This window comes from Mustela nigripes, chromosome 12 (genome assembly GCF_022355385.1).
Source record: "Mustela nigripes isolate SB6536 chromosome 12, MUSNIG.SB6536, whole genome shotgun sequence".
In the NCBI taxonomy this organism is placed as follows: Eukaryota; Metazoa; Chordata; class Mammalia; order Carnivora; family Mustelidae; genus Mustela; species Mustela nigripes.
Genome location: NC_081568.1, coordinates 24,462,268 through 24,489,107, shown reverse-complemented (window position 1 = coordinate 24,489,107; position 26,840 = coordinate 24,462,268). Strand labels below are relative to the sequence as shown.

General features: G+C 40.0%; 1 protein-coding gene across 3 annotated transcripts in view; it reads right to left on the bottom strand.

The window, feature by feature from the left end:
- The window catches only part of CDH6 (cadherin 6), a 121,083-nt gene that overhangs the window by 52,223 nt on the left and 42,020 nt on the right, over positions 1-26,840 (bottom strand). The gene's annotated exons all lie outside the window — the stretch shown is intronic.

The following is a 26,840-nucleotide window of genomic DNA, read 5'->3' as shown; positions in this document are numbered from 1 at the left end:
TTTGCATATTTATCCTCATGAACAAGTCGGAGGCAAAGAATATCATGCACACTTTCAGTTCGATTGAAAGTGGGTAATGTTGAAGTTTCGCTAGAAGGTACTGAGTACCTGTGATGCGTCAGCCCCTCAAGGCAGAGTCCGTTCAGACTCTTGGCTTCACAGATGTGTTGGGGGAGACAGGTCTGGGTCAAGTTCCGTTGGAAAAGACCCCGCGTTGTTTCTCTTCCCAATGCATGCTAGCATACTGAAGTTTCTGAAGTGAGATTTTGTAACAGTGATGCAAGCCTACATTTAATACAGAGTTTCTCAAACTTGACCCGGAAGCTTTTCCCCCCTGTCATCTGACCTAATAACACTATAGGATGGGGGAATGAGCAACCTACAGACTTTATATATAACAGAAGACAGGAATGAAATGAGCAATTTTATTTAAATTTCTTTAGGAAATCCTGGGCTTTCATCTCTAAACTTTACTTGTATCATAAGCAGGCAAGTATACATATAAAAATTGGTCATACAATTTCTGTGTGATTTTCACAGGTGCATCAAATACATCTCAGTATCACAGTAAATGCAGTTGACTACAGGATCTCCAGAAACGTCAACTACTATACTTGTGTGTACTAATTTTCCAGGACAAATATTAATTTTCAAGAACCTAACCTCACATTAAAAAAAAAATCCTTGGGCCAGATTGTCTAACAAAGACGTTACCATGTGGTTTACTATTTCATGTAATTAGGGTAACACATACCTATATCTCCATCCTAGACTTTCCCACATTTCTTGAAAAAAATCCAACAAATTACTTCTTCTTTGTATGATTTGGCATGGAAAAAAATTTTTCCTTAAATAATGAAGTGCTTTGTAATGTAGAACATAATAGTAATTAACTTTAGTATGTTTGCTAAGTAAATGTAGACAAAAGAAACATGTTTTAGGTAATCTGATCCATTTTTTTTTTCCTCTATGTCAGAATAATGTGTTCACTTGTCTCCTATTATTCTACCAGGTAAATGTATATATGACCAGAATTTTTATTTTTTTAATCCCAGCAATGAGTAATCATAGCCACCAAACACAAGGTTTCATGAAAGTTTCTTTCTTTCTTTTTTTTTTTTCATGAAAGCTTTCTACTGGACTATCAGTGAAATGTTTCATAGTGTTCAGCATTTTTAAACCTTTATTCTATTACTATGCATCTTCTTGACAGCAGGATGGGGAAGTTGAAAATTCCACAGGTGAGTAAATTAGTACTGTGACAATTAGTCATGCTGGCAAAACTCCAGGCAACCGTAACTTGTCATTAGGTGGCCTTGGTACAGGTGTGGAATCACTGATGATCAATTAGGCCATGACAAGTCCTCTTTTCTCGCGGATGGTATATTAAGGGGATTGAGGGAGCATATGGAGAAAAGCCCTCTAAAGACATCTATTCATTTTTAGTAGCAGAGATTACACCGAGGTTGATTCAGTGGAAATTACATTTTTCCTAATTTCTCATATTCTCCATTATTTGCACAGACAAGTCCTGCCGTGAAGAATTACATGTCTGCTGCTACCCTCAGTGTGTGCCCCATGGTGCTGGCAGGAAAGAGGATTCAGAGAATGGAGGTGTCAGCTGTGTAAAAGGCAGACTCCTAAAGGCCATTTTAAAGAAAAATCGATCCCTGTGGGCGTTGTGTGGAAACTGTACAAGCTGTTGCCACTTGAATATTAAATATTAGTTCTTTTTAATATCACAGATACCAAAATGTCAAGATTTCTTTTCTTTCTTTCTTTCTTTCTTTTTTTTTTTTTTTTGCTTAGTTGGTAATGAGCTTCTAAAGGGATGCTAATTTAAGCAGTGTTTCCGAGTATGCTAGAACATCTAGATTTGCTATAACCCAGCTCGTTTTGTATCAACTTGGCAGGGTGTGTCCTTGTTAAAAACTCAATATGCGAAATTACTAAAATTACTATGATCCACTCATATTTAGTGTTAGCTTTCGAAAGGGAAAGACTTCTCTGTGAAATTCAAGTTTAAAAACTCTGACGAACTCTGAACTGTTGAATCTATAACTTAGCAGTTCTCATTTAAGACTTTGGAATGGGCAGGACAGCGTAGTGGTGAAGGTTATATCAATGCTGGAGCCAGACTGGCTGCGTTTAAATCCAGGCTCTGTCCGTTAGTTGCTTTGAATTTGGGAAAATGCTCGGTCTCACCCGGCCTTAATTTCTTTCTCTGTAAATGGGGATCATGACAGTAACTACCTCATAGGGTGCTGTAAGGATTAAGCCATCATGTGCAAAGCACTTATAATAGCGCCGGCCCCTTAGACAGGTATTAATAAGTATCAGCCGCCATTATTTTTATAACTGTTGTTACTACTGCTGTTACTGTTCTTACGACGTAGTGCATATGGAGAATCCACCTACAGCATCCCGCAAAAGTCTGCAAAAGATAGCATAGTTGTCCCTCTTATGCTTGAATACTTTATTTTCCTAGAAGCATTTCTGAGCGAGTCAAATTTTCTTAAAATTAAAAAAAAGAAGCACTTTAAAAGTAAGCATTATGCCGTTTGCTAATCGTTTTCCTCTGTGTAGACTTCAATTCAAGATTTCACAGTAGTAGTGTAAAAACAGGGAAGGTGGGAACTTTATGCCCACGGATGGCATGAAGAATGTGAGCGAAAAGGAAACTTCAACAGGAGGATGGACTCATTCATAGAATCTGTTTTTCTCCCTTTCCCTTTTGTTAGGTTAAGGTTTTAAAAATTATCTTTACTTTATTCGTGTGAAAAAAAAATCAGAACTAGCTTTACAGTAGCAATTTTGACCTTGTAAAAATGCATTGGACAAACATGTCTTTATTAACATGCTATGATTATCTTCTTATATAGGGGAAGTGTTTGAAGTTTAAATGAGTGATGTACATGTATTTTAGATTTTACTTAACCTAAACAATATGCAACGAAAAAAATATGCAATGAAAAAAAATATTCTGAGCATAACCTTAGATATAAAAAAATAGGATCCACAGGCCAAGGAGGGCAAGGGCCCATTGTAGCACCACTTTGACCAATATGGGAAAGCTGCTGACTTGTGAGCAATCAAAATATAGGGGAACCACATGGCAAGTAGTAATCAGCTATGCTGGCTCTTTTCGTAGATGTCAAAAAGTAAACCAGAAGGACAAGGAAGTAGGCATGCATAGATACTGAATTTTAAAACAGCAGGTATTCAATGATAGTCAATCAGGAAAGAATCAGAAAATTAGAGAGTAGGAGAGGAAGAAGGCTAAACAAAGTAGATACAGTAACTTTCACCCCTACCTCCTCATGGCACTAAGAGCAAATCAGTTAGAAATGTCAAAAACTGTAAACATCAACCTTGAGCTGCCTAATTGCAGCCTAATAACAGTTTAGCAACGGACTTAAAAGATTACTTAATAGATCACGTCTCTACTTTTTTTTTTTTTCCGGGCATCTAGCTTTTTGGAGGGAATTTCTGTTTCTTAGAGGCAATCATTTGTATGCTCTGAAATTTGATAGCAAAAGTTGCTGGTCTAGAAAAATAGTTTGCATCTTTACAGAAGCCCCTTTTTAGTGATGTGTAGAAGGTAATTAAGATGTTTATGGATAGTGGGGAAAGACCCATATAGCATTGATAATTGCATACTTTGCAACTTTATTTCCCTGGCAGCCAATAAGCATATGTACTTCATCTTCACAAGAGTACATAGTCAAGTCCAGCTTTTATTTAATGCATATTTAGGAGGAACCTAGGCCTCACTAATTCATGATCTACCAGTTTAGAATATGTAAGAATGCAGAAGCTGGGCTAAAGTTTTCCTTTGATTAGCAAAACCTTATCCTTTAGATTACTGGAAATTAACAGTGTAAAAATCTTTCTTAGGGATATACAGAATGAGAAAACAAACTACAATGTCTTCGAGTTCCCTGGAGTACTTTGGAATCACCTTTTATTTGCAAATAATTAATATGCTAATTAGGAAACTTCTCTATTGATTGAATTGCTTCTCTAGTGACTTATGTTTGATAACAGTCTGAATGACTCAACTGTGTTATCTGGTTTTGAGATACTGATTTTATTATACTCTTTACAGGCAAACAAATAAGTAAATATTAGGCAGACTTAAAAGCAATATAATGACTTTAACGTTTTAGAATTCAGACTTAGCATACATTTGTTCTGGTATTCTTGATTAATTCTAATCAGAGCAATGATACTATAATGCCATCTAGGCTTACAAATTAAACCAAGTGCATTCGTTTTTCGGTATGCAGAGCCTTAACTTGGGCATTCAAAGCACAGTAAGCATTCAATAAAGCAACATTATTAATATACCTTAACCATTTATCATAGTAAGAGAAGGTTTTAAAATCTGGTAGGAAATTGTTTTCTCAAATAAATGGTGTTGCATATAAATGCAGCAGCAAGGTATTTTGCCCAATGTTGCTCACAAAAAACATTTCTGAAAATACCATCTACACATAAGTCATCCTAACCCATTGGCATACCCCAATAGCAATGCTTTAGAATATGTGTTATAAATCCCTTGTTAAGTTTTGATACATTTTCTCACATGATATCATTAATGGAGTAGAAAACAACTGGTTATTATTTACAACTATTTAACATTTCTCTCAACTCTATTGTATTCCAACTCTAAGCCTGAAATTGCTCTAGTTCCATAGTCTTTGGGTGTGATGTTGATGAAGTTGGTATTTACTCCACTAAAACCTAACAAATTCAGGAAGCAGAACTGTGAAGTCAGGATGAACTAAACAGAGTGAAGCCAAAGGTACACATGCTTTTCTACAAGTAAATATTTAAAAATATAGATGTTCTTTATTCCGAGAGAAGAGTTTTACAACCAATTAAGTTTGTTCAAGATCAATTATCCGATGTCCCGAGAAACTTTATTTTGAATAAGTTGCCACCTGCTATGAATAAAAAGTCCATAGAATGTGGCTGATCTTCTGGAAATGGTGGCATAAGGACAGAACCAATTTACAATTTTTGGTAGAGATTTCACATGAAGTCTTCATTTCTAAACTTCCATTTCATTTTTCTGTAAATGTCAAAGTCACTGTTGAGTAAAATTGGTTCTGTTTCGTGTGTGTAATGAACTCCATTGAAATGTGTCAAACAGCTTTGGCATCTCTCATCACGTAGCATTTCTCTTGTGCCAATGAATCATTATGGCAACAGCTATCAAATGATGCCTGATTTTTTTTTTTTGTAAATGTTTATATTTGTGGATAATATGCCAATCTGTTTGCAAACTGATGTATTTCCAGATGAAGCTATTTTAACAGTATTACCCTCGTTCTAAAATCATATTCCCCACATTGCATTAATGAAGATAAAGTCAAATGTGTTACAGCACATAAAACGGTATTTTATGTGTAGTTGAGGCTCAAGGAATATTTGTTGACTTGAAATACCCATTTGGAACAAAAAAAATTTTTTTTAATGAAACTTGAATCAGAGGATAAAGACAAAGGTCATTTTTCCATGTGGGGAAAAACATCCAACCTGTTTTATCGTGTAAGAAAGCATCAGAGTATGGTGCACCATGCATCTGGATTAGAAGTTCAACCCTACTCAGTACTGGCTGGGGATCAGTGCGTGTCTCAATTTGTTTGTCTATAAAATGGAACGATATTATATTAACGGTACCTATTCCATAGGACAGCTGTGAGCATAAGATGAATGAATTCATGTGAGGTCTTAATATTAAGATATATTAAGAAGGCCACAATGACCTACACTGTTTAAAAAAAAAAAAAAGGAGTCTTAGTAGAGGACACACATTGGGCATCCTAGGGCAGAGTTTGCATCTTATGCATTTCTTGTCTTGCCTTTTACAATTAAACTGAAACCAGCCGCCCTTCTTTAAAAATCTGGGCTTGCTCATTTCTGGACTAACTTGAAACATCAGATGTTCTGGTGACTTTTTCTTTAAATTTCTGGAGTGGAGGGAGCACCTCCCAGAGCACTGTAGGCTCTTCCCCACCAGTCCTTAGAGAAGCCATTCAATTGCTTGCTTCACTCCTTTAGGCATATTGCCTGGCTCCTGAGGGTGTCTGGGCTTGGGGATGCCGTCTTTCCCGAAAAGATTTACTCAGGGAAATGAAGGAGAAGAGAATGCACTTTACACCTTTAATTAGATATTCATAGCATGAATTTTAAACAGTTTCTGTAGCAAACTATATGTCTATACGTTGCAGGAATGTATGAATGACTTGGTTTCATATTACACCCTCTTGTAAATTAGGCTGGCTCTTTGGCTGCTCCATTAATTCTTTGGGATGCATAGCCATTTAGGAAATGAAGCTTCAGTAAGAAGGAAAGATGTCAAAACCCGCTTGCCCGTCAGTGTGAGCTGTTTCAGTGAGTTTGCTGTTCTTCCAATAGCTCAGTGAAAGGGCAGCCCGAAAGTATCGGCTAGAACTATAGGCCGGCAGGAGCCAAGGGTTCCTTAGTGCATGTGAGGAGTTCAAAACAGTTTTAAATTTATTAAATTGTAAAAGGAGTCACGTGGTTGGGTTTATCAATAAACCACTGTGAAACTTGGTAGATCGCAGATGATTTTTAAAGGCTCATACTGGTGCAAAATGTTATGAGGAGTGGAGGTGCATTTATTTTTCCTGCTATAATGTCTAAATTTTTTTGTTGATGACATGAAGTCTAACTCATAAATAATAACACTCGTGAATTTGCCGTGTTCCATCCCTGACCTTACTATGGGCGAGCGCTGGGCTAAGGACACCACAAACATGTTGTCATCTAATTCTCATGCCCATTCTGCGAGGTGGCTAATCTCATCATTTCGGCAGAGGAGAAACCGAAGCTCGAAGCTCGGAGAGGTGGAGAAACTCCTTCCAGGTCACACCCCGAGTGTGTAATAAAAGCAGATCATAGCCTCGGTACAGACTCCGCAGTCCTTGCTCTGACCCTACCCTGAGGAGTCACAGCACTGATCAGTGCTCAATACAGTTGTGACCTTAGAATGGAGTCTTGGCGACTTCCCTAAAATTGAAAGAGCAACACGGGTTTCTAGAGGTAAAAATAGTTGTGACAGAGTGGATGAGCTAAGTAAGAACAGCAAACAAAGGTTAGCTCTGTGCTCTACCAACTTGGAAGTCTTAAACTACAGTCCTCCGAGACGGAGACTGTTGTCCTTATCCGCTGCCTTAGAGATGAGCAACGCAGGTGTAGAGGGCCTGGGTCCTGTGCCCGAGGGTGCCCAGCCAGTGGCTGGCCAAAGCTGGACTGAGCCCCGCTAATCTAACGGCAACTTCTTAGCTATAACCTTCACTATCACATTTGTATTTTGCTCGTAGATATAGCATCTAGGTTTTATTTACTCTCATTTCAGACAAAAGTTGAACTAATTTATCACCAGGTTTCTAAATCCCCAGCAAATTAAAGGGATAGTGTGAGGAGTGCTGGAGGCTGGGGTACCCGTGTTAGCAGGAGGGGGCGGCGGAAAGGGGCAGAGAGGGTGGCTACCGACAGCCAGCAGAGGAGCTGAAGACGGAGAGGATGGAGTTAGGGACCGGCCTGGGGGAGAGGGAGGCTCTGTGTTCGTTCCTGTGCCCAGAGCAGCGGTGGCGCACAGGGACCGCAGACAAGCATGTGTGGCGGAAGCACACGCACGGGGAGTGCAAGGCAACTGAACGTAAGAATGACTAGGTGCCCGAATTAATGACAGGAGGACTCAGGACTGTCAGGACGAACAAAGGGATTCTCTGCAGCCCTTGAGGGTATTACGTTGTGGAGAATCCAGCAGCGAATATTCCTAATGCTGACCCAGCATCAGGAAGAAAAGGCCCACATTCTCCTGAGTGTTTGAGAAAGCACAGGTTTGTAGAATAAATCTGAGCACCATGACTGTGAAACGTTGTTATGGGGGCTTTGAGAAGAGCTGGGTTTGGGGTCCCATTGTATTTCTCTTCCCATTTTATCTCTGGCAAGCTTCTCCGTCTCTCTGAGCTCGTGTGTACCTAACTGGGGCCGGTGTGCCAGTGCCGGGGCCAGGCCGGCATCGGGGCTGCAGGTGCACACTCCAGCCCGTTCACCGGTTTGGAGCCCAGCGTCAGTACTTGTTGGTCTTGGGGGGTCGACAAGTGACTTGACAAGATGTGCTTCAATTTCCTCATCTTCAAATGGGGAATAGTGAATTTCGGGGTTTCAATGGAGGCAACAGTAAATAACACCTGGTTTCTCTTTCACGTTCCCCAGAAATGAAGAAATAAAACAAAGCAGTATTACATGGAGTCTCAACTATCCCATTTTTGACTATAATAATATATAAAAGGCAGATTGGAAAGGTAGCTTAGTGGGAGAGCCCCACAGACTTGCTAAGTAAATCCCCGCATTAGTCAGAGGTCCCCTGGAGTCGGGGTTACATTTTATTTTGCTTTTTAAAATTTCTATTCATTTTTTTTTTTTTTAAATAGAAGAACAGAGTGGCTCAGTTCTAAGGCGCAGAGTCAGAGGGGATGACTGTCTGCTCCCACCTCCGTTCAGCTGAGGTACAGAACCCAGAGGTCTGAAGAAATGATCCCAAGGAATCTGTTTTAATCCTTGCTAATTAAAAAAGATCATTAGAGACATCCGTGATCTTCAGAGGCAGTAAGTCACTTATTAATTACCAACAATTCTTATATTTATAGCTTTGCTTTTTGGAGTTGTTTACAGCATCACTAAAAGGAAAATGTATGAATAATTTATGGGTGGGGAGTTTGAAGCTTCCCTTAAAATATCTTTCACTTCAGGTCAATCAGTGCATTCCAGGCAAAATGAATTCTTTTTCCATCTCCCTTTACCTTTCCCACTACAGATACACATACATAGACACACAGACACACAGACACACAGACACACACACACACACACACACACACACACACGGTAGCGAAGGGAGAGCAGGAAAGAGAGAAAGAGAGTGCGTGAGTAAGCAAAAAGGGCTAATGATCTATATGTTTTTATGTGCTTTGGACATTTGCCTGTTAGCACTGAAAACGACATGCTATTCTCACCCCAAAGAGTAGCACTGTTTACAGAGGTGTAACCCTTTACATCAAGTTATAATGGGAGAAAATAATCGAACCCTGACTTGATGTTTGGATAGCTTCATTCCTTCAATGTGTTTTATGTAACACTTTATTTGCAGAGGATTCATGACTTAAATTAGATGCTTCTCATAATATCCTGGTGTAATAACTTAGAAGACATTTAATTGAATAAATACTGTATAACAACTTAAAGGGGCACTGCAATGTTTAAAGATTTATTCCCTGAGACTGACTGAAGTCGAAGGAGGTCTGTGCAGGTAGTGGCATCTTAACTAATCCAGGCTAATTTTAACTGACCATCAGATTAAACTTGCACAGACAGGAAGACAATGTGCTTGAATGGGTTGCTAGATGTTTTATCAATTTTGATTGCCTTCATTTGAAAACTTTAATTAGAACCTCTGTTTACTTGAGTCAAATTGCGCATAAAATATCATGCAAAACATTTTAAAAGGGAATTTTAATTATACCACTAAAGAAATGCCCTTGTTCAATGTTTACTAAACACTTGCCAGAACAAGTTAATTAATACATGTTTAAATAAGTGAAAGAAGAAGGGAAACAAACAAAAAAAAATCACATTCATCTTTTGTCAAGTTTTACTGCAGTTGTCAAAGAAGTTCAATTTCTAATTTAACGACTGTGCTGTTACAGTGTGCATGTGTAATTATAAACAATGGGGCACCGGCACACAATGAAGGCCAGTGGAAAGCTAATTCCCACTGGAAGTTGTTGTTCAAAATAATTGTGCATTGTTACTTGATGTTCTGCAGTCATCAAATTAAGCACTTTTCAATTTCGTGCAACTGTTTATTTATTTTGTGGTAGATGATCAGAATGTTCAGATGGTACTAATATGGCCTTTTCATTGTTTGAAGCTACAGAAAAATACTTTTTAATAGAAAAAGCATAATGTGTAGACAAAGACAAAATTTCATGATACTGCATTTTTAGTTCCAATTTTAATATACCACCAACTTTTTGACTTTATTTTTTTTAGAATCCCAATTTTTCCTGTCTAATAATGTAAACCATGACTGCTTGTGTTCATAAAAATTGATATTGGAAAGCATTTGATAATCTGCTAGAAAAACAAAACGAAATCAGTCTTCCTGGGATATGCCCTATCCCAGTAGCTTTATGAAAAATCAGAAGGAGAGGTACCCAAAATAACTTTGTAATCTTTTGGAGAAAGAAAATGCACATATCCCATTAATGATCACTACCATAACTAGGGAAGTTTTTCTCTTAAATAGCATAATCCACACTATTATCATTTACTCTCATATTGCTGAAACTGATCACCAGATTCCTCTAGTCCTGTAAGAAGCCACTACCTATCCTGGTGTAGGAGATGACAGTGACTGAGGACCAGGTCTCCCCTGGGTCTCTCACTTGAAGTTTCAGGCCCATCAAGACAGTCGAATTAATAAGCCTCGACGGGTTTGTTATAAAAATTAAATTAAATATGAGACAGTATGTAAAACACTGACCATGTTGCCATGTAAACAAGCATTGATAATGAGCTAGTATCCCTTTTGTAAGGTCCTTCATTGCTTACAGAGAGCTGATCTTAGGGAGTGTAAGAATAGCACGTATCATACTCTACAGTCTTTGGGCCATTTAATGTCAGTAAAAAGCATGAAGTCAAAAGATCATAAAAGGCAGCCTACATAAAGAGCAAAACAAAAAAAACCCCTTTTTTTCTTCTATATATCATTTTCATTTTAAAGAAAACTTTATGTCTAGAGAAAAGCATGGTAGATACTTAAGCCTACCACCAACTTGCTCTGCAATCTCAGCTGGCAGGGGAAATAGAATTTTCTAATGAATTTCTTCCCAATAAAATAAGAACGTGAAGTGCCAGCATGTTTGCACACCTACCAATTATGAAATGAGTTTCCCTGGATATTAAAATGAAGCCAAAATATAATTTAGTCCTATAAACTACTGTCAAACTCAGCTATAGTTCCATTTGAAGGATTAGGAATTATTTGATTAGCAACTGACGAATGGACGTTAAGGTGACTGATTTTTTTTTTCCCAAAACACGCTAGAAATTTTTTGTAAAATGGGCATTTTTTTTTTTCCTTAGGAAGAAAAAAAAATGTATATAATATATATGTAAATATATATTTCAATACTTTAAAGGCATCTTTGAGAGTCAAGTGCTTAGGATACCCCAACCTTAGAAGATGTTGCAGCTGTGTCATGGATGTGTAAGTTATTTCAGATGACTGTAAATAAAAATCAGGTATCCATGGTTATAAATACTCTGTTTCATATTTTCTTTAGCAACAGCAAAAAATTTCAATTAATTGAATCTCAGCCAACTACAAATAATGCCAGAAGTGCAATATTTGGTGCACAAGGTCATGGGCAATCATTAATTAAGATGCAAAGGAACCGCATTAAAGGTCCCCAATACGGGATTTTTGTTCCAGAATTTCTGATGGATATGGACTGAAATATCTATAAAAATGCAGCTTCAGCTCTATGGGAAAAGAGGGAATTGGGTACAATCTCTATTTTGCTTGCTCTGGAAGTTTTGACAAAGTTCTGAAGTGTCATTTTTGAAAATGAAGATGAAAATAATCTTATTTAAGGATTTTTATTTATAGGAAAGAAAAGCCCTTGGCCTCCCATGTTATCTTTATTTTAAAGGAACACCAAGTCAATGGTTTCCCCTTGGGGGATTGGAGGGGAAGATGAAGATCTTTTCATAATGGCTAAAGCCACCAAATGTGCAATTTGTCTTATTTAGAAATTTTCCCCAAAATCACCTGCCAAGAGCCAGTAGAAATTAATTATTTTCAAGAGAAAATCCACAATCTTTTATAATATCTACACTTGGTGGGGGGGGGGCAGTATGATTATATGTGTGTGAGTGTGTGTGTGTGTGTGTGTGTTGCTTTCCAGAATGTAGATGTTTCTTCGTGTTGCTTTATGGTGGTTGAGTTCAAACAAGAAGAAGTCTCAGAAAAAGATCAGTACAACTTGTTAGCCTCCAATTTATCATCCCCCATCCAAGATTTAATGGTTGTGTTAACCTGGAGTCTCAAGAATAATTATAGTCTAAAACAAGTCCTCAAAGTAAGGAGATGAAAAGAACTGTATAAATTGAAGGCTGTCATGAAGTAGAAATTGCACAAGCAAGGGAACTTTCATCGTGTTGAGTAAGTACTTTACTATTGGATTCTTTTTTAAATTAAGGTGCCTGGTAAGTTGGATGAAAATAAAATATGTATGATTAGCAGGGAATACCTTGGCCCAGAGTAGTTGGATAGGAGTGGAAAAAGGACAGAGAAGTGGTTCCCCCCACCCCCCAAGTCATTACCAGCTTAGTTCACAGAAAAGTTATTTCAAATACTTGCTTTGAAAGACTGCTTTGAGGTCTGCTTTTAATTTGAACAGTTAAATATCATATTCATGCCAATGAATCTTTTTCCTCGTTTTAATATCATTAAGAAGAAAGCCTCCCAGGCCAGAGTGAAGAGTGTAATTGCTTAAAAGAAGAAATATATAGCATACATATTTAATTCAAGCCTTTAAAACAATTTCCTTATGTTGGCTAGGCACCTTTGTTTATGTAAGACAGCCTTTTAGTTTTTAAAAGAACTCAGCAACATCGAACCATATGGAAAAATCTCTAAAATAAGATTTTAGCAAAATAAATGATCTCTCACGACTCTTTCTCTGGTTGTAGTTGGCTTCCCTGCTTGTGTCTGTTTGACTGCAGGTCAGTTTTAGAGGAGCTTTGATTTTTCTAATACAATTAGAGTAAGCCACACTCTATAAATTTGAAAAACTCCTCTAAGAACAAGATAGGAGACATCATGAAGTTTAGGTCATAAATTCCATAAGCAAGCGCTTGGAAATTTTTCATGTCTTGAAATGCTCCCACCAACTGAAGAGTATTTGTTTTTGTGAAAACTTTCTAAAAAATAGAATGAACCGCTACTTTTCGTAGCTCAACAGATTGCTGTCTGCACGCACATTTCCCACTGCTTGTAACTAAAGAGAAATGACTTTGGCACTTTATGTGTTTGATGAAAGACTGTTACTGCAATTGCCCTGTGAGACACCAAGCCACCTGCCACAGCATCCCTGGCCATCTGAGGCGGTCCTCTCCAGTTGGTGTGGGAACAGCAAATCAATATGCCACCAGAGAGAAGCATCCAGAGCATTCCGACTAAGAGAATGGGCTTTGCAATCAGCCAGGTATAGGGTGAACTTTTTTTTTTTTTTTTTTTTAACTCATATGACGTTGGACCTTAGTTACCCTTTTAAAGTTTTAGACTTTTCACTTTCAAACTGAGGATGATCATGTTCAGGCCCTAGGGTACTGATGTGGGACGAAGTGACTGGGTGTTTGGAGGGAGTGGATGCATGGTAGCTGTTATGAGGTTATAGTTTGGTGAAGGTCTAAGGGACTGATAGCTTTGGAGATGTTTTTCGGTTGCATCATAACCTTTCAGCTATGGGAGCAACTTGCCCCTCGAACTTTTCTGCAGAAAGGTACTGCATCAAGATCCCTCAGAGGGATGCTGGTAGGACCCAATGTGTGAAATGTATTCAGGTCTTCAGTTTGATTTTAAATATCTAAGCACATTTTGCATTCTGCTGAATAATAGATCTAAAGTGTTTTATCACCAAAATCATTTTTGCCCCTCAAATCTCATAAACCTGACTCTCACATGTTATCTTCACATGATGGCTTTGCCCGACCTCCGGGACCTGGGGGGCATGAGAATGGCTGGCCTGGGGCACACAGGACAGAAACCAGACAACTTGGACATCCGCAAACTCTGCTCCCTAGTGCCCTTGTACTGATGGTAGGCAGAGCTCCCTCTCTCGGACCACACTATCTCATTCTAAAGTGAAATATAGGCAGGGAAGGTTCTCTCTTAAGGTATCTCCTTGCCGTTTTAATTTAAAAATTTGGTTGATTTGGCTGAGAAACATGTTGCTGTGGGGGTGGGGGAAGGGAATGGAGGGAACAACATTTCATTCCTTAGTGAAAAAGAAGAAGTCAAAGATATTTAATGGCAAAACATATGCCAATCTGTATTGGTCCTTACCCATCCCTCTTTTGATGTCCTTTAAGAAAACATTAAGATAGTCTTAGAGTCAGGAGGGTTGCTGTAGAAATTATGGCATATGCTGAATTTCACCCCAAGAGTCTTGTGGGTAATTTTGCAGATTAAGTGGGAAGGAAGATAAAAACATGCTTTGGGTGGCTGGGTAGACAACCGGGTCTTCCCTGAGGCTAAGTAACTTTTCTCATAAGTTAAAAAAAAATTCCAAGATGATAATAAATTATTGTTTCATAAATAAGTAAATAATTCCATGATATAAATAATAAAATCATTGTGTAGTTCTCAACCTTCTGTCGCCCTGACAGGTTAAACGGTTATCCAGATTTTTTTTTTCTTTTTCAAGTTTTTATTTAAATTCCAGTTAGTTAACATATAATGTAAAATTAGTTTCAGGTGTAGAATTGAGTGATTCATCCCTTCCATACAATACCCAGTGCTCATCACAACCAGGGCCCTCCTTAATATCCATCACTCATTTAACCTATCACCCCGCCCATTTCCCCTCCGGTACCCCTCGATTTGGTATCTTTAGTTACGAGTCAGTTTCCTGGTTTGTCTCTCTGTTTCTTCCCCCCTGCCCCAGTTTTGTTTCTTGAATTCCACGTGTGAATGAAATCATATGGCATTTGTCTTTCTCTGACTGGCTGATTTCGCTTGGCATAAGAGTCTTTAGCTCCATCCATGTCATTGCAAATGGCAAGATTTCATTCCTTTTTTATGGCTGAGTTATATTCCATTATATATGGATGCCACATTTTTTATCCATTCATCAGCTGATGGACATTTGGGCTCTTTCCATAAACTGCCTGTTGTCAACAAAACTAAAAAGCAACCTATGGAATGGGAGAAGATACTTGCAAATGACATATCTGATAAAGGGTTAATATCCAAGATATGTAAAGAATTTATAAAACTGAACACCCCAAAAACTAATAATCCAGTTAAAAAATGGGCAGAAGACATGAATGGACATTTCTCCAAAGACGACATACAGGTGGTCATCACATACATGGAAAGATGCTCCACATCACTCATCATCAGGGAAATGCAAATCAAAACTTCAATGAGATGTCACCTCATACCTGTCAGATTGGCTAATACCAACAACACAGCAAACAATAGGTACTGGTGAGGGTTTGGAAAAAGGGGAACGCTCTTGCACTACTGGGGCAAGACAGTAGTGGGGCAAGACAGTATGGGGGTTCCTCAAAATGTTAAAAATAGAACTTGACTTGCATCCAGCAATTGCACTACTGGGTATTTACCCAAAGGATACAAGAATATGGATTTGAAGGGGTACATGTACCTTGATGTTCTCAACAATTATCCAACGTAAAAATAAAACCCAAAAGTGTCCTCTGTTCACCATCAACCTTTTTAACCCTGTGCTCTGGGCCACACAGGTTGAAGAATTATAGAGATAACGATGGTACATGTTAACATTTCATTCTGGATAAAGGCCCATAAGGTAGATAGAGGGAAAAAGAGAGAGATGGGGAAAGAGAGGAAGAATATGGGTAACCTCCGTGAGGGCTGAGCTTAACTCCTGCTGTTTGTTTACATTTTGTGCAGTAAAAGTGATACTGACTTGTTCTGGGGACCCGTGACGTATTTGGCCTTTCTTACTTCATAGATGGACTCAATTCAGTGATGAGACTGTCCTACGCATGTGATGATCAAACCAAACTTGTCTTTGTATAAATCTTCCCTTCTCAGCTCGGGCTTGTTTCCTGCTGGAAGTGAAGGGACATGGCCCTTCTGCTCCCAGCCTCCCAGCCCTGAGCGCCTAATTCATTAGCTTCAGGGCCCGCTGCCTGTCAATGCTGAAGTTGTTAGTAGGGAGGAAGGTTAAGCTAATGAATAAACAGTACTCGATGCTTCTGGGCCTGTCAGATTGTTCAAACTGATGTTTCTGGGTAGCAGAGGTATATGATTGAAATGAACTTTCCTCTCTTGGGGAACCTTGATGGGCTCCTCTGAGCTCCCTTACTTCTGGCCCCTTTTCTATAGTCCCCTTGCTACAGGCATGTATAGTCTATTCAGGATGGACTAAGATGACCATGCACAGCCTCTGAACACTTTTACACTCTTCCTGCTGAGGTCACCTTGCTCCTCCAGGCAGCTCTATTGTATGAAGCCCAGTGACACTCCCCCCCTCCCCACCACCTCCAACCCACCAGTTCTTTCCCCTTTGGCCCACGTGTATCCCCAGGAAGCACTCACATCCATATCCTGACAAAGCCCTTGGAATGCCCCAGCTCTGTCACCTAAAGAGTGAGGCAGCCCCTGTCTCAGACCTCCGTTGATGGCCTGCTTTCTCTCCTCCAGGGAGTTTGGAACGAACTCCCCTTGGGTCTAGCGGCTACAGGGGTCCTCTCACAACAATCAGGGTGGTTCCGTGGTTGTCTCTTTGAATACTCAAGTCTCTCCTGATTGGTTTAGGATTGGACGGTGGCAGCCTCTCTTACAAAAGTGGGTGGGGACTTGGCAACAGTAGAGCCTGCCGGTAGGTAATCTCTCCAAATCCTCACTCTGATCCCTTTTATCTTTTCCACGGGGGTGGGGGGGGGGGGCTTTGAGCCATTTATGTGTTCAGCGCTTGATGGGAGTTGAACCCACATCCTTGTTGCCCGTGTTTCTTGGTAACTGAGTTTCAACTGGGTTAGGAAAGGTCTTCTTTCTTACTAGACACAAATCTGGCTTAATTCAGTTAGGAAAAATAAGCAAACTCTCCATGATAACTAAAATTTAAAAATATATAAATATGTCATCAAAATTAAGTCACTGCAACACGTTTATCTTCTCTGGCAGGTAATCTAGCACTTAGAGTTTGATTTGACCATAAAAACAAGTCTGCACAAAATCAGTCTGAAACTGTCATAAAATGAAATGAACTTTAAAACTGTATCAAATTCACGTCATGAACTTCTCCTTTAAAAGTGGTATTTATAGGCTTGGTGCCAACCCTGTAAATGCAGTCTGGAGCAAACATTTCTTTTGCACATTTTCACGAGATGCCTTTGACTGGATTATGTTGACCAGCGAGTGGATAAGATACTGAGTTTGTTTTAAAGTTTTGTAGCAGAGGTCCAGGTTTGAGCATGAGCTGTGGTTACCTCTGGGATTTCGACTGGTCTAGATGTGCCTGGCAGACTCTTGGGGTCAGCCTGCCCGGAGTCTGCGGGCATGAGACACCATGATGCCTCCCAGGAGAGAAATTGTCTTCAGGGAGGGAAGCGTCAAGCAGACAAGCTTGAACCTGTAATGAAGTCTCAGCCATCACATGAGAAGGACAATTCTGAGCACGGCATGATGCTGCTGTTTGGATTTGTCCCCTTAGGGACTCAGGTCTGAATCCTCAGGAGGAGGGGGCTACAAAGAAACTGAAAGAGCTATTTTTCGCTAAAATCTTCAGAGACACTGAAGATTCAGATGACCTAAATATCCCCAAACCTCGGTTGCTCCCTGTGTCTCCCTGGCTGGAAAAAGCAGCGTTTCCTCGTTCTGTTGAAACGGAAACAGTCTTGCTTGAAGACAGCCTAGTGACCCCAAGTTGGGGTAGTTGCCCTGCAAGGGATGACAATTCTCCCGGGTCCCCACCTTACCAAGCATCATTGCCTCTAGGCCTGTGTCCAGTGCTGGACCTCAGTGGCCTCCATGGGGCCAATTACAAAATCAGGTTCAACAGAAGAAGTCTCTCACAGAAAAGAACTGCACGCTTTTAAGGAATATGTGCTTGAATGGGTCCTGAGGGTGTTACAGCAAGCAGGTAAGGAGGGACACAAGTGTAGACTGGGTCTGGGTGCACTTACCCAATATTCTTGGTTCTGACTCAAAACTAGCTGCAGTGTTCCCAGTTGAAGGAAGTTGAGAAGCCAGAGAGGCATTGGTATAACACAGTAGAAGGATTTAGGGAGATAGGAAGTCAAAGTGGATTTATATTTTGTTACTATTCATCTACCTTAACTAGACAGCTTCCCAGCCACCTTTTAGGTGTCCCAGAGAATATTCCTTTCCTTGATATATTCAGAAAATATACCAGCATTCTCGCTAAATGCCAAGGAGTTGGTCTCTGTAGGCTGGTGATGACTATGGTGATGCTACTCTTGAAATGGACTTCTTGGAGACCTAGGTGGCTCAGTGGGTTAAGCATCTGCCTTCAGCTCGGGCCATGATTCCAGGGTCCTGGGATTGAGCCCCGCATCAGGCTCTCTGCTTGGTGGGGAGCCTGCTTCCCCCCACTCTCTGCTTGCCTCTCTGCCTACTTGTGATCTCTCTCTCTGTCAAATCAATAAATAAAATCTTAAAAAGAAAGAAATGGACTTCCTAGTTGCCACAGTGATTATATGCTGCCAGGATGGTGGAGGCAATATGTAATATATGACTTCAAGAGACAAGGTGGGCATGACATCTAACAGACACCTCGGCCAGAGTGGTGATCAAAGACAGGTGACCTGCAGAAAGCTTTGGGGGTGGCTAATGGATCACGGAGATCTCAGGCCTGAAATAGATAGTTTACTAATTCTTCCTTGATCTGTAGAGCTGAAAAACCCCGTAGATTTGGTAAGAGAGTCATCCCATACAGAGGACAAGCCACTAACAGAATTCTAAGACTTGAGACAATTCCTAGACCTAGTAACTATAGATAAGAAGAGATTTGAAATCTTTGAGATCAGACTTTCTGTAGATCCAAGCCTTCCCCAAGAGTCTTATAGCCATTTACTAGAGTTACTTTGTACAAAGAGAGATCCCAAATTCTTCACACTTTTGATGGTTGCCTATCTCTGAAAATCCACTGGTATGGTATTTCTTTTGGTTTACTTTGTTAGAGAGAGGGGTTTCCATTGACTTCCACTTCCACTTGACTCCTCCCATTACAGTGCTTCCATCTCAGGAATCAGCGAGCTAATGTACAGATTCAGTTCTTGAGTTTATCTTTTCCAACGGTATTAAGCCTTAATCCAACGGATTAAGCCTCTGCCTTCAGTTCAGGTCATGATCTCATCGTCCTGGGATTGAGCCCCCCATCGGGCTCTCTGCTTGGCAGGGAGCCTGCTCCCCACTCCCCTTTCTCTGCCTGCCTCTATGCCTGCTTGTGATCTCTCTCTCTCTCTGTCAAATAAATGAATAAAATCTTAAAAGAAAAAAAAGAGTAAAGAGATTTACTTGCCTGGGACTTCTCCAAAGCTTTACAGCTTCAGCAGAGAATGGATTAGAGCATAATGTCAAAATATGGTATATATTGTCAACAAAATCCAAAAAAATTTTTCCTATTCTGTAAGAAGGACCAGGAAGCAACTTGGTTGCAGTTCAGTTCTATCCAATCTCTTCCCTCCTGGAATAGACATTTATCCTGGGTATAGCTTTGCTTTCCCTGCACACCATGACCCTGTCACTACGACCATCCATGGACTTACACCGCCAGATTTGCTGCCATCATAGTAAGCCACCCAGGATTGCTCTGAATAAGAAACTTCCCTTTTTACAGGAAAGAAAAAAAAAAAAAAAAAAAAAAGGCAAACTACTGGGTGAATGCCCATGGGATTCTCTGATGTTACCATCTACCTCATTCTCCTGAAGCAGCTGGCCTTCTAGAAGGGTGGATCAGCCAACTGACAACCTTGTTATAGTTGCAACGGATCCATAACACAATGGGAGACATCATTGTGAGATTGGGTTCCTGTCCTGCAGGATGCTCTGATCTAGTGAAAAACATGTGGTGGTTTCTCCATAAAAAGAACTCCTGGAATAGAATGGCAGCTCTCATTATTACGTCTAAATCTCACTTACAAATATCTTGTTTCCCAGTCTCACAGATTTGAGCTTTGCTCATTCAAAGATCTCAGAATGAAAAAATAATGCCTCCAATCAGGGACATAAAGTAGGTCGATTTAATTGAATGTTGAGACTGCTATGTGGTTTTTGGTCTCCACATGCCACTGGGCCAACAGGAAAAAAGATGTGCCTGTGTGGTGGGATGCTGTCTGATTTCTAGGGGGAAAGAGGTTGGTGGTCTATATGAAAGGCTAAGAGGATCCCAGGGATTCTTTTAAATGGAAAGTGGTAAAAGAAGAGGAAAACAAGCCTATAGCAGAGACTGTGGCATCACCAAAGCATTCCTTTTTCCTCCGGGGCACGTGGCTAGATTACTGTGTCCAGCCTGCCTTACAGCTAGAGGTGAGCATGTGATTGGGATCTTTCAGTGGATTGTGAGGAAATGTTAGTGCTGAGAATTCCAGGGCTGCAGAGGAGGGCAGAGCTGTAAGACAAAAGGAGCCAGGATGTCAGAAGACATCATCATCAATCCAAGTACATTCTCTATGGGCTTTATTTTAAAAAGGTGTAAATGTCTTCTGGGTTAAACCACTGAAGATTTCAGATTTATCTCTTAGAACAACTGGCATTACCCCCAGTAATTACAAACCCCTTAAAAGCACAATTATCCTACGAGTTAATGGCACATTTTAGAAGAAAGCCTGACCATAGGCTTTTATGCCTGTGTTCTATCCAAGAGGAATGCTTTCTGGATGATGGCACCCAAACAGCAAGAGACCACAAGAAGATCTAAACACAAAGGTTGGAAGAGGTTGAGCTGGAGTAGATCTCTTACCCTAGGAAACGGCAATTGGGGGACCCTTGTTGGATGCCTGGAACACTCCCACCATTGGGTCTCATGGGAGAGCTTTATCTGAATGTCTGCCCCACAGACAGTGTTGATAGTCAAAGACACCATGGCCAGTAAGACAAGAGACCCATGCTTTGTTGATCTCTCTCTTCTCTGCACTTGGCGATGAAGGTTGAGAACCAGAAGACTGGTGGGAATGGAGGGAGATAATTTGGGTCGGACCCATGTTCCTGGCACTGCAGCCTGATCGAGGCCAAAGGAGTAAGAGAGTTTGTCAGATCTGACATTGGAAATTCTTCTTCTTCTTCTTCTTTTTTTTTTTTTTTTTTTTAAAGATTTTATTTATTTATTTGTCAGAGAGAGAGAGATAGATCACAAGCGGGGGGAGTGGCAGGCAGAGCAGGCCGATGGAGAAGTAGTGAGCAAGGAGCCCCATGTGGGACTCGATCCCAGGACCCTGGGACCATGAGCTGAGCTGAAGGCAGTGGCCCAACCAGACTGAGCCACCCAGGCGTCCCATGACATTGGAACTTATTGAACAGGACTAGCCTTGACTACAAGATAACAAGGCAACCGGGAAGTTACAGAAGTCACCCAGGATAAATAGAGTGAGGAAGATATACTCAAGAGAGCATGAAAGAATGTAGCAATTGAAGAAAAAGAAAGCCATTTCATACTGTTCAACTCTATTAAACACAAGTTAGAGTGACACTATACTCACACACTCTTACTTTTCACTGTGTTGCCAGACGAGCATGGAGAATAATCAGAACAAATCCTACCTCGCATTATGCTTTCTTTCTTAAATTTTTATTTTATTTTATTATGTTCAGTTAGCCAACATCCAGTACATCATTAGTTTTTGATATAGTGTTCAATGATTCTTTAGTTGCATATAACACCCAGTAGCGTTATGCTTTCTAATTGTGGGAGAAACTAGCTCATATTAGTAAACAAAAATTGCTGTGCTTTTTTCTTGGCAGTGGGGCTGAGAAGATTGAGGTTTTCATAAGGGAAAGAGGGAGGGCAGAATTCTTGATGGAGTTTCATGGGATATAAGGTGAAGGTGTCATTTACTCAGCATCATATTTTCTGCTCTCAGAATGCCCTGAGTGATCTGGCTGTGTCCAACCACACTTTGTCTCTAAGTGAAGGTCAAGATGCCTCAGGCGCTGATGTTGGTGAAAATATTCCCTCACTGCCCTCCATGAACTAATGTTTCTGGTCTGGCACGCTGTGTTTGCTTGTCCCTTTCCCCCCAGATTGAAGAAAAAAATACACAAAGCTGGCATTTCCTAGAAGTGTGTTCCATGAAAATGCAGTTCCATGGGATCTATAATTTGTAGATGCTACAGAGCAAAAATTCTCATCAAGTCACTTGGGTAAATCTGGATTAAAACAAAGGGGATGAGTTTTTTTCTTGCTTTTTAACCACAGAACTTCTCTTAGCCTTGATGAAGCTAGACTGTGTCATAGAGCATGGGACAGAGATCCCAAGAGCGCCATTTCACAGACGGCTACATCGGCGGGCCTCTGTTTCACCCCAGAGGACTGAGTGTTCATCAGCCCATACTTTGAGACCTGCTGCTCCAATTCATTTCCCCCTTTGCAGAAAAATTCGCAAGTAACGAATTGATGTGAATAAAAAGAGAAAGACAGTGAAATTCTATTCATTTATCTAAAAGACCGTTTGAAGAATTGTCTGTGTTAAAATCATGTGCCTTTTTTTCCCTGTACTAGAGAGAGGGCAGTCTGTCCCTTGATAAAGTGAATTTCCAGTGAAACAGGAATGCGTGTTTCATCCCAACGCCAAAGAGCTATGGATTCCTCTGTGACTCTATCCATATATATCTTTTGTGTAAGTGAGTTTTAAAATGACTAGTATGCATTTGCCTTGTCAGATTTTTCACTTTTCATCACATGCACCATCTTTAAACTGTCCATGTGGATAAGAGAAACAGCACCTGCAAGTCACGCATTTTGTTATAATCAGAGCAGATCCTAAATTCACCTAATTTTTATTTTATTATTTTTAGGTTTGAGTTTTTTTTAAAGATTTTTAGTTGCATATAACTATTTATTTATTTGAGAGAAAGAGAGAGAGGAGGAGAGGGGCAGAGGGAGGGAGAGTCTCTAGCAGACTCTATATTGAGCACAGGGTCAGTCCGACACGGGACTCGATCTCAAGACCCGGAGATCATGACCTCAGTTGCAACCAGGAGTCGGACACTTAACCGAGTGCACCACCCAGGTGCCCCTCACCTTGCTTTTAAAGTTGGGTTTATTAACCATTCATTTATCAACATTTGTTTTCTTCGACCTCAGGGGGTGATCTTTTATATCATTTCACAGCTTTATATCAATGGTTTCTGAGGAGCTAAATTTTATTTAAAAATTTTGAGTGTAAATGGAGAAACAGACCTCTTCCAAAACAGTATGGGGGTGAGAAATACAGCTTTGGTAATCACCTAAGTATGGGAGCAATCACTGAATCAGTTCTCATTATTGAAAAAATAAAGTAACTCTAAACTCGGAGCCAGGAAATCTAGTGTCTATTTCTTCTGTGTTTCTCATAAGTCCTGTGGCCGTTGGCATGCTTCTTTACTTTTCTAGGCCTCAGTTTCTTCAACTGTAAAATATGAGGGCTGGAAAGGATACCCTCTAGGGAATCTTTCAAGCTATAAGATTCCATGATTCTGATAACTGTCTTTTCCCCAGATTTCTACATTTAGCAGATTTCAATATATGTCTGTCATTGGGATGCCCTGCAGAGGAACAGTTATGATTTCTAGAACCACACATCCATGGTATGTTGAAATAGACGACCTAGCTGGAAATACCATACCCCCTTATTTTATAAAGGATGGAACCAGGATGGCCCTTCTAACCATCAGTCAAAAGTGTGCTTGTGCGGGGGCGCCTGGGTGGCTCAGTGGGTTAAGCCGCTGCCTTCGGCTCAGGTCCTCATGATCTCAGGGTCCTGGGATCGAGTCCCGCATCGGGCTCTCTGCTCAGCAGGGAGCCTGCTTCCTTCTCTCTCTCTCTGCCTGCCTCTCAGTGTACTTGTAATTTCTCTCTGTCAAATAAATAAATAAAATCTTTAAAAAAAAAAAAAAAAAAAGGTGTGCTTGTGCGTTTGGCTCCTGCAGTGTGTCAATTTTTCCCCCCCTAAATGTAGACAGAGAAATAAATGATGACTCAAGATTCTGACAAACTTTTAACTTTTGAAAATATGCAATGCAATTAAGACCAAAATTAGGGAAAAACATATATTCATAGCACAGAGAAGAGGCAAACATTTCTAGAGCTGTGCTGTCCCATGCAGTAGCCACAGTTACATGTGTCCACTGAGCACCTGAGATGTCCCTAGTCTGAACTGAGATGTGGATAAAATACATACCAGATTTTGAAGACTTGGATTTAAAAAAAAAAAAAAGAGTAAAATACATCACAAGTAATTTTTTTTAAACTATTGATTTCATGTTGAAATGATAATACTTTGGGTTAAATAAGGAATCCAATGAAATAAAATATATTATTAAAATTAATCTTGTTTCCTTTTATTTTTTAAAATATGGCTATTAGGAAATGTAAAATTGCACATGTGGCTCTTATTATATTTCTACTGGACAGCACTGTTCTAAGGGATTCTATCATGCTAACGAAGGGAAAGATGCTTTAGATACCAACAATGAATTCTGCTTTATCCCCATAGAAACATGACTCAATATAAGTAGCTCCAAACTTTTAAGTAGGCTCTGTTTCAAATTTTTATGTCATTCTTCTCTCAATTAGAAGGATTTCTTTAAACATTGAAACAGCATTATGAAAGACTGGTTAGTTTCCCAGCTCAGTTCTATAGTTTATTTTACTTTTAATGCAACGAAAATGTTACATATAAGCGATGAAAGTATTAGGATAGTAATAAATAAATGAATAAAACAAGAAATCTTTTTTGTTTGTTTCAATTATTAATGCTGGAGTCAGTTCTGTTCAGCTGAGAGAGAAATATAAGGAGATGGTAAACTTCATCGTGGTTCTTCAGAGCACTGTGGGGGCATTTTCTAAGATTTAAATCTATTGTGTCTCTCTTTACTTCAAAAGTCACTGTTTTCATTCTCTTTAAGACCCATGTAATTCTTTCAGTTCCTTCTTAGTTCTTGCCAATAAACAATTACAGTAATTGTTCGGATATGCAGCTATAAGAACAAAAGAGAAATAGAGGCAGAATTTAGAAAGACTTCTTTCCACTTTCGAAAGGACATGGGAGTTTGCTCTGAGGTTGGATGTAAGTAGAGCCGCTTTGGGGTGGGAGGGTTGGGGAGGGAGGGGGAGTGAAAGCCACTCCTCTAGATGGCCTTTCTTTCTCTCTCTCTCTCTCTCTCTCTCTTTCTTGCTTTCTCTTTCTCTCTGTTTCTTTCTTTCAAGTTTTTATTAAAGTCCAGTTAGTCAACACACAGTGTAATATTGGTTTCAGGAGTAGAATTTAGTGATGCATCACTTACGTACAAGACCCAGTGCTCATCACAACCAAATGTGTGTGGCCTTTCTTTAAAATGTACTTTGCAATGAATTCATTTCAGTTCTCAGCCTGAAAGCACAGTGTCCTATGGTAGCCAGATAATTTCCCCCTTTTTAAAAAGATTTATTTATTTGAAAGAGAAAGTGTGCACCAACAGGGGGAGGGGCAGAGGCAGGAGAGGGGGAATCCACAAGCAGATTCCCTGCTGAGCATGACAGGGGGCTCCAACCCAGGGCCCTGAGATCATGACCTGAGCCGAAGCCAAGAGTCAGACACAAACCAACTGGTGGAGCCACTTGGGGCCCCGAAAATTTTCCCTCTTGATCTTTTTTTTTTTTTTTTTTTAATTCTTAAAATGTGCAACAGAGCTTGACTACCTTAAGGCGAGCTACCACGACATGGTGGTTATATTCTAGGCTGAAAGATCTCCAGATTTAAAGTTTAAGATAATTAAAAAAATCTCCAATGGCCAGTGACTTAATCAATTATGCCTATGTAATGAAGCCTCTATTAAAAAAATCACTGTGTTACTTATTTAAAAAAATCAAACAGAGGGATATTTGAATAAAGATTTAGGTGGCCTTAAGTTCAGAGTAAATCTTTCTCTCCTCCTTCAAGTTTTCAGGGAGGGGAAGAGCCTAGAGAAAAGGAGAGAATTAGCACCTTTTTTTTTTTTTTTTAAAGATTTTTATTTATTTGACAGAGAGAGAGAGAGAGAGAGAGAATGAGAGAGGGAACAGAAGCAGGGGGAGTGGGAGAGGGAGAAGCAGGCTGGATCCCAGGACCCTGGGATCATGACCTGAGCAGAAGGCAGACACTTTACGACTGAGCCACCCAGATACCCCAAGAATTAGCCCCCGTTGAGCATCTTCTCTGTACCAGGCATTGTGAGAGGGGGTTGAAAAATCTTTGGAAATTTTAGCTCTTGCAACAGTCCTGTGGGGCAGACGTTCTTATCTCCGCAGACCACTGAGGAAACTAAGACGCTGGGGGTTTCCCAGAAGTCACACAAGCTGCTTGTTTGCACAGTGAGCAATCTGAGGGTCAGCAATGGCTTTTGGTGTCTTGTGACTTAAGGGCCCATTTAACTTTGTTGCTTCTTCTGCAGAAGAGAAAATGTGAGAGGAAGAACACTTTGTGGAGGAGAAGAATTGCAGGTATGGAACATATTTCACATGCAAAGAAATATTGGGAAAAAAAGGTCGAATCCATTCTTTTACCTCTGTCTCGGGAATGAAAAGTCAATTTTTAATTATATGGGTAAGGTTGACCAGGGGCCAACTTATCAAAAATGCTGAGTTCAGGGTTGGAGATTAAATATAAAAAGAGGTTCAATGTATTACTATTTGGAAGAAATAAACACCCGTATGTAAGAAAGAGACTGGAACCTGTCTGCCTCCAGCCTGCTCTTGACCCTGAGGGGAACAGTGTGACATATGATCTCTTGGGACAATAAATGAATACTGAGTGGAGAGCATGATCCAAGGTTTCTGCCATATATT